The sequence below is a fragment of the Lepus europaeus genome, chromosome 15 (genome assembly GCF_033115175.1).
Source record: "Lepus europaeus isolate LE1 chromosome 15, mLepTim1.pri, whole genome shotgun sequence".
NCBI lineage: Eukaryota > Metazoa > Chordata > Mammalia > Lagomorpha > Leporidae > Lepus > Lepus europaeus.
In genome coordinates, this window is record NC_084841.1 from 21,169,042 (window position 1) to 21,181,155 (window position 12,114).

General features: G+C 37.2%; 1 protein-coding gene across 2 annotated transcripts in view; it reads right to left on the reverse strand.

Annotated features, from left to right (window-relative positions):
* CDH9 (cadherin 9) overlaps positions 1-12,114 on the reverse strand; it is a 98,814-nt gene that overhangs the window by 13,539 nt on the left and 73,161 nt on the right. The window lies entirely within an intron of this gene.

Here is a 12,114-nt window from a genome sequence, read left to right on the forward strand (position 1 = left end):
ACCTACAGAGATAATGGATTTGACTTTCTATAAAACATTATGTTCATGATAAATTCTCATGGCAGAAATAGAAAACTGCCTTTTTAGAGTATGTTTTCTCTTTCTGCCATAGAGATTTACTATAAACAGAGTGGTTTATAGCAAAATCAAAATAAAACACAAAAATCATTAGCATTTTTATACACTGACAAAGGTGCTTGTGAAAAACAACATATAAAGAAAAGACCCATTGACACTAGCTACACAAGATTAGATACCTTGAGATAAAATTAACCAAAGATGTGAAAGATTTCTAAAATGAAAATGAGAAAACACTAAGAAAGCATAGAAACTGGCAGAGAAAAATGGAAGGATCTTCCATGTTCACAGACTAGAATTAATAATATTATAAAAATGCACATGCTACCAAACTCAATTTATAGACTCAGTATAATCCCCACCAAAATAAAATTACATTTTTAACAAAATATAAAAATCAAAATTTATATGCAAACATAAAAGACCCTGAAAATTAAAAACAATCTAATAAAAACAAGCCCATGGGCATCACAATGCCAAATTTCAAGCATGCCACCTGATTACAGTAACCATGATATTGATGTAAAAACATGATATTGATGTAAAACAGCATGATATTGATGTAAAAATAAACATGGAGACCAGTGGAAAAGAATGGAGCTCCACTTTCAACCCACAAGATGAATCTACATCTCTGCATCCAAATTATCTTTGACAAATGGGCTAAAAACATTCCTGGAGAAATTATAATCTGCTCAATAAATGTTGTTGAGGAAATTAGATTCCACAGGCAGAGGTTTGAAACAAGACCCTTCCTTAAATCCTATTCAAAAATAAGCTCAAAATCTATCAAGGATCTACAGTTAAATCTTGAAACTGTCAAACAACAAGAGGAAACAAAGGGGAAGTGATCCAAGACATTGACATAGGCACTGGATTTTTTAATAAGAAATCAAAAGTATGGGAACTAAAATCATAGATAGTCACATGGAATTGTATAAAACTAAGAATCTTCTGTAAAAAAAAAAGGAAGTAATTAACAAAGTGAAGAGAAGTAGCAGCATGGGCGATAAAACATTACTAAACTATACCTATGCAAAATTATTGATATCCAGAATATAGAAACAGCTCAAGAAATTTAACAACAACAACAACAAAAACAAACAATTCCATTAATGTTTCTCAAACAATAATGTTTATATCAATTACATGGGGATACTAGTAAGACACAATTTCATTCATTAGGTCCAGGTCAGAGCTTGGATTCCACATTTCCAAAAAATATTAGGCGAGCCTTATGTACTAAGGTTTCAGATCATGGGTAAAAGTAGTTAAAATAGTGACAGAATTGGAAGAAAAATGATGGCCACTGAGCAGACTAAACAGTATGTGGTATAGCTTTTCCTATGTATCTTTTTTTTAAAAAAAATTATTTATTTGTTTATTTGAAAGTCAGAGTTACACAGAGGGAGGAGAAGCAGAGAGAGAGAGAGGACTTCCATCTGCTGATTCACTCCCCAGTTGGCCACAAAGGCTGGAGCTGCAATGACCCGAAGCCAGGAACCAGGAGGCTCTTCCGAGTCTCCCACGTGAGTGCGGGGGCCCAATGACTTGGGCCATTTTCTACTACTTCCCAGGCCATAGCAGAGAGCTGGATTGGAAGTGGAGCAGCCAGGTCTTGAACCGGCGCCCATATGGAATGCTAGCACTTCAGGCCTGGGCATTAACCGCTGTGCCACAGCGCCAGTCCCTCTTGGTATCTGATTAAGGGCATTTAGGGAGATGAACTCCTTTCAATTTTGTTGAGCTAGAAAAGTACAGCTCCTGTTATAAATTTATAATATGAGTATCCATTATTTGGTGTTGGCTTTAAAAAACATAAGGTTTCTAAATATTGTTAGTATTGGCAATTTTTTTTAAACTTTTATTTAATGAATATAAATTTCCAAAGTATAGCTTATGGGTTACAATGGCTTCCCCCCTCCCATAATTCCCTCCCGCCCGCAGCCCTCCCCCCTCCCGCTCCCTTTCCCCTTCCATTCGTGTAAAGATTCATTTTCAATTCTCTTTGTATACAGAAGATCAGTTTAGTATATATTAGGTAAAGATTTCAACATTTTGCCCATATAGCAACATCAAGTGAAAAAACTACCATTGGATTACTAATTATAGCATTAAATAGCAATGTACAGCACATTAAAGACAGAGATCCTACATAATTTTTTTTTTCAAAATAATTAATTTTCTATGCCATTTCCATTTTAACACCAGGTTTTTTTTTTTTTTTTTTCATTTCCAATTCTCTTTATATACAGAAGATCACTTCAGTATATAATTAGCAAAGACCTCATCAGTCTGCGCCCACACCGAAACGCAAAGTATAAAAATACTGTTTCAGTACCAGTCATAGCATCACTTGGCTTTAGACGACACATTAGGGACAGATCCCGCATGGGGTGTAAGTACACAGTGACTCCTGTTGCTGACTTAACAATTTGACACTCCTGTTCATGGCGTCAGTAATCTCCCTAGACTCTAGTCATGAGTTGCCAGGGCTATGGAAGCCTTTAGAGTTCGCTGACTTTGATCTTATTCCGATAGGGTCATACTCAAAGTGGAGGTTCTCTCCCCCCTTCGGAGAAGGGTACCTCCTTCTTTGACGGCCCCGTTCTTTCCACTGGGATCTCACTCACAGAGATATTTCATTTAGGTCTTTTTTTTTTTTTTCCATGATATCTTGGCTTTCCATGCCTGCTATAGTCTCATGGGCTCTTCAGCCAGATCTGAATGCCTTGCAGACTCATAGGATGGCAGATGCCCTAAACAACACTCTGGCCTCAGTATTGGCAATTTTTAAATTATTAGAAAAAATAAATTTATCTTAAGCCTATTATTTTTTAGGATTTTCATAAAGGCCATATGACTAGGTATGCTGCTTTAAGTTGTACACTGAAATGACAGGCTTGATTAGGTAAACATACATCTTCAACATATTATTATTATTATTATTTTTTGACAGGCAGAGTGGACAGAGAGAGAGAGAGTCAGAGAGAAAGGTCTTCCTCTGCCATTGGTTCACCCTCCAATGGCCGCTGTGGCCTGCGCGCTACGGCCGGCACACCGCGCTGATCCGATGGCAGGAGCCAGGTGCTTCTCCTGGTCTCCCATGGGGTGCAGGGCCCAAGCACTTGGGCCATCCTCCACTGCACTCCCGGGCGACAGCAGAGAGCTGGCCTGGAAGAGGGGCAACCGGCATAGAATCTGGCACTCCGACAAGGACTAGAACCCGGTGTGCCAGTGCCGCAGGCGGAGGATTAGCCTATTGAGCAATGGCACCAGCCCCAAAATAATTTTTAACATATTAATATTATACATTAAGGTGTTTGCTTGATTTATTTATATTTTCTGTTAACTGAAATATATATATATATATATATGTGTGTGTATATTTATAGATTTATATATATAAATCCTCATTCCCAATACATGGAAGCATGTCTGACCCAACTCCCTATTTATGTGCTTGGGAAAGCAGCAGAGGATAGCCCAAGTGCTTGGACCACTGCACACACATGGGAGAAACTGAACACCCAGAAGAAACTCCTTGCTCCTGGCATCGGCCCAGCCATTTGTAGGGGAGTGAACCAGCAGATGTAAGGTCTCTGTTTCTTTCTCTCTCTCTGTGTCTTTGAAATATTAAACAAATCTTTATAAAATTATTTGGAAAATATATATATATTTTTCTTTTAACTGAAATATATATATAACTGAAATATATAATATATTATATGTATATAATATATATGTATATATATATATATATATATTCAGTCAGGAATATGCCTTCAAAGAGTTTGGACCTGTTTAAACTATTTGTGTTTCATGGCAAATGTGACTGTTGTATATTTGGTCTTGTACTTCTTGCTCTACTTCATTCCCAGTACATAGAACCAGCTTAGTCACCTCCTGGTTGTCATTTGGAAGCACTGCAATGAGTGGTATTCCTTAATTATAAAATAATAATTCTTGCAATTTTCATACATTAAAATGTAAATATAGCTTGAGAGACAAAAAAATTCCCATTTGACATATATTCACTGCCCAAGTAGCTATTCTTCTGTAATTGCTAAGTAGTAATTGTAATCCTAAATAGATAAAGGAGATTTAGGAGGCTAAATATAAAATTAAACATACAAGAATGCATAATATACGTTTTTCCTAGAAGCAAAAGTTATGTTAGGATTTATTCGACAACTCTTTGTCAATTATCTAAGATACAATTGCATTTTTAAACAATCCCTAATATAAAAAAAATTCAGGATGATTTTATATATACATATATATGTATAATCTTTATTCTTTAAATTACCTAAATGAAAAAAAATGTTGCGTTTTTAATCTGTGTTAATGCACTTTCAACTGAATTTCTACTTTGGGCTTTATTTTGGCTTTGGACGAAATCTCTATTACAAGACAAGAAAGCAAAGAAAGTGATCAGGACATTAAAAACATTTCATTTTCCTTAAATATAACAATTTCTGCTTGAGAATAAAAAGCACAAAAATCACAAAGATAAAAAAATAAAAATCATAAGTACATGAATATATTAAAAAGAACTTAGTTTACAATATTCACCTGCAAATATGTTTCTCTGCTATTAATACAAACCAATATCTGTTTATGTCTGAATAGATCTTTGATTTCATCCTACTGTTTGCATTAAATAGAAAAGAATTAAATAAAATTCTCTTTTGTACCCATTGCTATTTGTCCTAGACCTAGCATGGGGATTTCTATGATGGAGAAATAGCTAACAACTCCATCATTAAAAAAGTCAGGCTTTGGGGTCCAGTTTTGTGGCATAGCAGGTTAAGCTATCACTTGCGATGCCACTATCCCATGTTGAAATACCATTTCAAGCCCGGCTACTTTGCTTCCCATTCAGCTTCCAGCTAATGCTCTTACGAAGGCAGTAGATGATGATTCAAGTACTTGGTCCCCTGAAACCCATGTGGGGAGACCCAGATGGAGTCCCTGCCTCCTGGTTCTGGCCTGGCTGCAACTTGGTTGTTTCAGCCCTTTGGAGGGTGAACCAGTGGTTGGAAGATCTCTGTCTCTCTCTCTGTGTCACTCTTTAAAATAAATTTAAAAAAAAGTAAATAAATCTTTTTAAAAGTCAAACTTTGAATCACTTATAGCTTGTATAGGCTCAAAATATATATTAGTTTCTGGCTGGTCTACTCTTAGGTTCAACCTTGAAAGGTACTGTTTTTTTACATTAAGAATTCATGAAGGACAATCACTTTGACAATTGGGAACAGTTCACTTTTTAACTTTAACATTTCATACTTCCAGATCCACATTTAGGAAATTTCTCCTATGCAAATGATGTCTCACAATTTGTCAAAGCCCAGCAATAATTTCCTTTTACTAAGCAGTCAAAATTCTATTTTTCAATGTAGAATGGGAATGTTCTGATTTACCTATTAATAATAAATACATTGAATGATGACAAATGACCAAAATGAACCTGATAAACACTTACCACGGAACAAAGCTATCTCTATGTTCCAGAGGATGGCCTACAATAATGACAATATTTTTTTATCTCTCTACATTGAATTTTAAACAATAAGTTAAAAAACATCATTGGCATAATTGTTTGCATGAATACCTTCTACAAAGACAGGATTCAATCATACAGACACCAAACCACTAGTGAAAATAGCACAAGAGAACTGAGATTGTAGAAACTGAACTCTGGTTTCCCTTTATTTCCCCTTATTGTTAGCTTTTCATTTTTAGATTTTATCATTAAAATGCATCACATATCAGATCCCTTTATTTTTAACTCCTACTAAGAAAGCTAAACTAATATGCACGCACTAGACACAAACGATATGCAGATATGCAGAAATATCTCAAGATAGCTTTCCTTTTCCTTTATCTATTCCAGGTACTTCTTCAACTAACACAGTAGCGTTCACAAAAGCATTAGCTGCTGCCTTTTCAGGTACTTTTTCTTGAAATAGATTTTCCATCACTTTGAACTATAAAAGTTTCATCCCTTTCAAAAGTGAATGTTGACTATATATATATATATATATATATATATATATATTATATACAATGTAATTATGTTTTCATTCAAAAAGGTGCTATTTTTTCCCAGGAGTTAGGGGTTAACAACATTGTTATAAGAAAATAATTTTGCTCTCTGCAATAAAAATCAAATAAATACCAAATAAGTATTGTTATATATATTAATGCACTTAAACACGTATTCCAGTTGACTTTGGAATCATGTACATTATACTGAAGCATAACTGTATCACTAACTAGCAAATTTTTTGGATTTTTTGATCATTTGAAGTGAACTTTAAGTTTTAAAAGTGTCACCTTAAACTCCAAGGATGTCCATTAAACATCACAATTAAATATGTCAAAGGAGCAGCCATGTTGTCAGAATGCCCACTTAACCCACCCAAACACCTCAAACCCACTCTATGCTGATCTTCTAGAACCTCATATTTTAAGGTTTTTCTTTTTCTATTTTTAAACAAGAGAAAGTAGACAGATACATGTTGGTAAATGCTAACTGTCTGTATTCACTTAGAGTCAAAGCGTAATCTCTGAACCCAACAGACAGAGAAAGAAGGAAAAAAGCTAGAATTCTGTGCACGACTACACAAGTGCCTAGCACCCTCCAGCTTCCAGCAAAGCCAATGGAGAAGGACTTCTTTCTTTCCATAGAGCACAGTGGTGTTGATTCCATATGGTTATTGTCAAGACAAGAAGGGATAAAAAAAAGAATTCAGAACAGAAAAGAGGTAGAGATCCTATATCTGCTTAAGGTAAATTCCCACAATAAATTGAGAACCATGTTGTGTAGAAAAGAGAACCTAAAAACAGGAGACTGAGCACTAGAGGGAAAAAATATAATAAGATGTAACTTGCTCCCATGGACTGGAGAATGTTTTTTTAAAAGTGGGAATTCATCAATGTTTCCTATTAGTCATCTTCTCCTTCATCCACCTTTTCTTCCCCTTCATCATCATCTTTATCTTCTTCACCTTCATCCTCATCCCCTTCTTCATCAATGTCTTCCAATCCTCCTCCTCTTCCTCTTCCTTTTATTCTCCTTCCCCTTTGTCAACACCCATATCAGGAACCCAGTAGTACTGTAACAGCTTCTGTCAAATATCACCTCGAGTGACCTCTCTTAACTCATCTTCATCTGCATCAGAATGGTCAGTAAACCATGTAAAGAAACTCCTGGTTCCTCATGTTGCCTCTTCCTGCTGGCTTTGTTCTGTGTTTCACTTGAACCTGTAATCAAATCCTTCCCTGATTTCCATTCCATTCCAGTGGACTTTGAAGATGGATCACCACTCTTATTCAGAAAAATTCTTTGGAGAAAACATTATTTAAAAAGCAAGGATTTTCATCAAAATATAAATCTATTCTGTAGCCTGATTTGATGTCTTCTGTTGCTTCAACTCTGGTCAGGTAATGCAGAGCCTGCCCACCCTCCCCACCCCCCAAGCATTTCAGATACTGGTAGATGGTAGATAAATATTGTTACCTAAAGTGGGAGATTTTGGCTATCAGGTCTGACCTCTTTTGAAAAAAAAAATAGTTGAATGAGTTTGCTGTATCTCTATTCTACCTTCAAAATCTCCCTACTGGCTAGTTCATTAAGTCTGTCTGTTTCACTTTGTACTTCATCAATATGTGCAATTGCTTCTTGTTCATTTTCTCCCTTCGACAAACCTGAGAGCACCATGTGGCCAGGAGCAGGTCTTGGCTTCTTTGAAGCAGCAGTGAAGACTGGGACCATGCTTTGAAAAAATTCTGAGCATCAGTATCAGGCATTAAGAAGCTCTGAGATCTCACCAGCAAGTTTTTGTCATTACTTATTCAATCTGACACCAATAAAAAGGAATTCTTCTAAAAAAATGAACTTTAAATATGTTAAATATAACATAGGTGTGAAATGAGGCACATGTTCTTTCAAACCTCATACAGCTATAATCGACCCTATAATTTGGAAGATCCATGATTCTTAATGAAATGAAAGAGCTGACAAAAGCTGCTAATTGTAACCGGAACCTCATTTTGCAATTGGCAGATCTAGTTCAGAAAATGTTTGATGAACAGATTTACAGGGGATGGGAAGTGGGGGTAGGGGTGAGAATTAGTTCTCAAACTCTCCCCGAAAAAATTTCTGCATGATGCTTATCATAGCCTGTTTCTGCTCAGGGATCAGCCATCCTCCTAAATTCAATCAGAGGAAATGGAATCCCATGATAGAATGCTCCATCCTTGGGGCTGATGGATGCTCCAGCCACTGGGGAGGAAGCCAGCGAATGCAAGATCTCTTCTGTCTCTGTCTCCTCCCCTCTCTCTGCCCCTCCCTCTCTTTCTGTCATTCTGCCTTTCAAATAAATAAATAAATAAATAAATAAATAAATAAATCCTTAAAAAATACTCCATCCTTTTTGAATCATTGCTGATTTTTCCTTACACTATAACCTGGAGAGTTAAAATTTGTTTTGTTTTGCAAAAATGGAAATGCTGGGGACCAGCACTGTGTACAGCAAGTTAAAGCCCTGGGGTCTGCAGTGCCAACATCCCATGTGGACACAGGTTCAAGTCCCAGCTGCTCCAGTTCCAATGAAGCTCTTTGCTATGGCCTGGGAAAGCAGTAGAAGATGACCCAAGTCATTGGGCCCCTTCACCTGCATGGGAGACCCAGAAGAAAGAAGCTCCTGGCTTCTGGCTTCAGATCAGCTCAGCTCCAGCCATTGTGGCCATCTGGGGAGTGACCCAGGGGATGGAAGACCTTTCTCTCTCTCTCTCTACCTCTGCCTTTCTGTAACTCTGTCTTTCAAATAAATAAATAAATAAATACTTTTTTAAAAATGCTGGCAGGAATCAACCCATATGCTATTTTCAGGGGTGACCTTACACATTGGCAGAGCTGGTAGTATAATTTGAGGAAAATAATTTAGGATTAATTTGTCATCTCTGTACTCTTTTTTTTATCACAGTTCTTGAGATTTACAGGTAAAACTAAAGTTTTTTTTTTCTTCCAACACTTGAGTGCCTTTTAGAAAACAAATATTGATCAAAGATTAAGAAGCTGAATACTGTATCAACCATCTTTATACAGTTTAAAATAAAGCTGATTAATTATTTTATTGACACTTGTGAAATTGTATCCTCAATAAATTATTAAATATCATGGAGGATATATTAAGATACATATGATACATCAAGAATTTCATGGGAAATAAATTTGAGTTATCAGTTTATTTTGATGCAAAAATTTGAAACACAGCCATATGGTAAATATTCAAAAAGTTTTTGGAAAATGTGTGTTATAAGAAAACTATCCGTTTATTTCTTAATATTCTGCACCCAGAAATGTCATCTTCCTTATTATTCTATTCTACAAACTTTTCATCAATTCAGATTTTTTATTTTATTTTATTTTATTTTATTATTATTATTTTTTTTTTGACAGGCAGAGTGGACAGTGAGAGAGAGACAGAGAGAAAGGTCTTCCTTTTTGCCGTTGGTTCACCCTCCAATGGCCGCCGCGGCTGGCGCGCTGCTGCAGGCGCACCGCGCTGATCCGATGGCAGGAGCCAGGTGCTTCTCCTGGTCTCCCATGGGGTGCAGGGCCCAAACACCTGGGCCATCCTCCACTGCACTCCCTGGCCACAGCAGAGAGCTGGCCTGGAAGAGGGGCAACCGGGACAGGATCGGTGCCCCGACCGGGACTACAACCCGGTGTGCCGGCGCCACAAGGCGGAGGATTAGCCTATTGAGCCGCGGCGCCGGCCCTATTCTACAAACTTTTAAAATACTCTGCTATGTGTAAATTTATCTTCAGACAATATGCAGACATTATAAAGGCATATAACCAGCACACATATCTAAATTTAAAAATTAGAAAATAATCCAATAAAACATAGGCATATATTCATCAAAGCCATATTATAGGCCGGCACTGTGGCTCACTTGGCTAATCCTCCACCTGTGGCACCAGTACCCTGGGTTCTAGTCTCAGTAGGGGCGCCAGAATCTGTCCTGGTTGCTCCTCTTCCAGTTCAGCTCTCTGCTGTGGTCCGGGAGTGCAGTGGAGGATGGCCCAGGTGCTTGGGCCCTGCACCCCATGGGAGACCAGGAGAAGCACCTGGCTCCTGGCTTTGGATTGGCACAGCCTTGGTGACCATTTGAGGGGTGAACCAACAGAAAAGGAAAACTTTTCTCTCTGTCTCTCTCTCTCTCTCATTGTCTAACTCTGCCTCTCCAAAAAAATATTTTGGTGGCACAAAACATGAAAAAATTTTATATCATTAGACATAGAATAAAAATTAAAAATATGATGATATTACACACCAAGTATAATAAGTAAAATTTATAAAATGCTGACTGCATAAGCATTGGTGAGGATGTAGAACAATTGGAAACCTCATACATTCTGCTATGATTTAAAATGATACAAGTACTCTGAAATATCTTGAATTTTTGCAAATGCTAAACATACATGTGCCATACAGATTAGCAAATACCCTTCCAGCATTTTACTCAAGAAATAGGAATAAAATACAAATATAGCAAGACAAATAGTGCTATACAGATATGTATATAGAAAATTGCATTCAAATTTGTATAAATATGTTATAAAAAGCAAGTATTGAAAATGATCTAAAATAACAATAAGTCATTCAACAAGTATATCATGGTGCTTCTACACATTAGAATATTATTAAGCTACTACAATGATGAATTATTCAGGTACATGATAATATGTAAGAAATTTCAGGATAATTATGCTAAGTAAAGTAAGTAAGAAACATGGACTATGTTTTTTATATAAACAATTAAACACATCCATTTATGTAATATCCTAGAAAATCCTCGGGCTGGTGTTGTGGTGCATTGGGGAAGCATCCTCAGCCCATATTGGGTGCCTGTTTGAGTCCTAGCTGCTCAACTTCTGCCCTTGCTATCTATATGGGAGACCTGGAAGGAGGTCCTGGCTCCTGGATTCAGCCTGGCCCAGCCATGGTTGTTGAAGCCTTTGGGAAGTGAACCAACAGACAGAAGATCTCTCTGTCTCTCTCTCTGTAATGCTGACTTTCAGATAAATAAAAAAAAAAAAAAGGAATCCTGAGAACAAAAATAAAAAGAAAATCCAATCTAACTTATATAGAAATGGAAGAATTAAGTGTTTGCTGTGTAGTGAGGCTGACTTCAGGGAAGGTTGATAAGGAGGTACTGTAAAGAGCACTAAGACATGTTTTAGGTTACGGGCAATGTGCATTACCTTGATGGGGGTGATGTTTTCACAGATGTATGAGTATACTGAAGTTTATCAACTCATACACTTTAAATTTGAAGGGCTTATTGCTGCTTAACAAGACTTCAATAAAGTTATTTTAAATCATATTAGAGGTGCAGCGCTGTGGTGCAGCGGCTTAAAGCTTCTGACTGCACTGTCGGCATCCCATGTGGGCACTGGTTCAAGTCCGACTGCTGCGCCACTTCTGATCTAGGTCTCTGCTACGGTCTGGGAAAGCAATAGAGGATGACCCAAGTACTTGGACCCCCTGAACTCACTTGGGAGACCCAGAAGAAGCTCCTGGCTCCTGGCTTCAAATTAGCGCAGCTCCAGTCATTGAGGCCATTTGGGGAGTGACCAGAGGATGGAAGACCGTTCTCTCTCTCTCCCTCTCACTGTCTTTACCTCTCAAATAAATAAATAAAATCTTTAAAAAATGATATTAGAAATAGAACCATAGATTCTTAAGATGATATATAATATGCCTATTGTTTATGGAGTTTCTGTCTGTAATCAATGGAAAAGAAAATAGGCATTTGGAGTAATGAAGATGTCACATTCCATACCACAATACCTGCTCCTGCTCTTGACTCTAATTTCCTCCTGGTGGGACTCTGAGATTCAGTGGTCACAGTTCATGTAGTTGAGTCTCTGCCACAGCATGGAGACTTAGTATGAGTTCCTGCTCCTGCCTTCAGGACAGGCCACCGTGGTCATTTGTAGCATTTGGGGACTGAAAT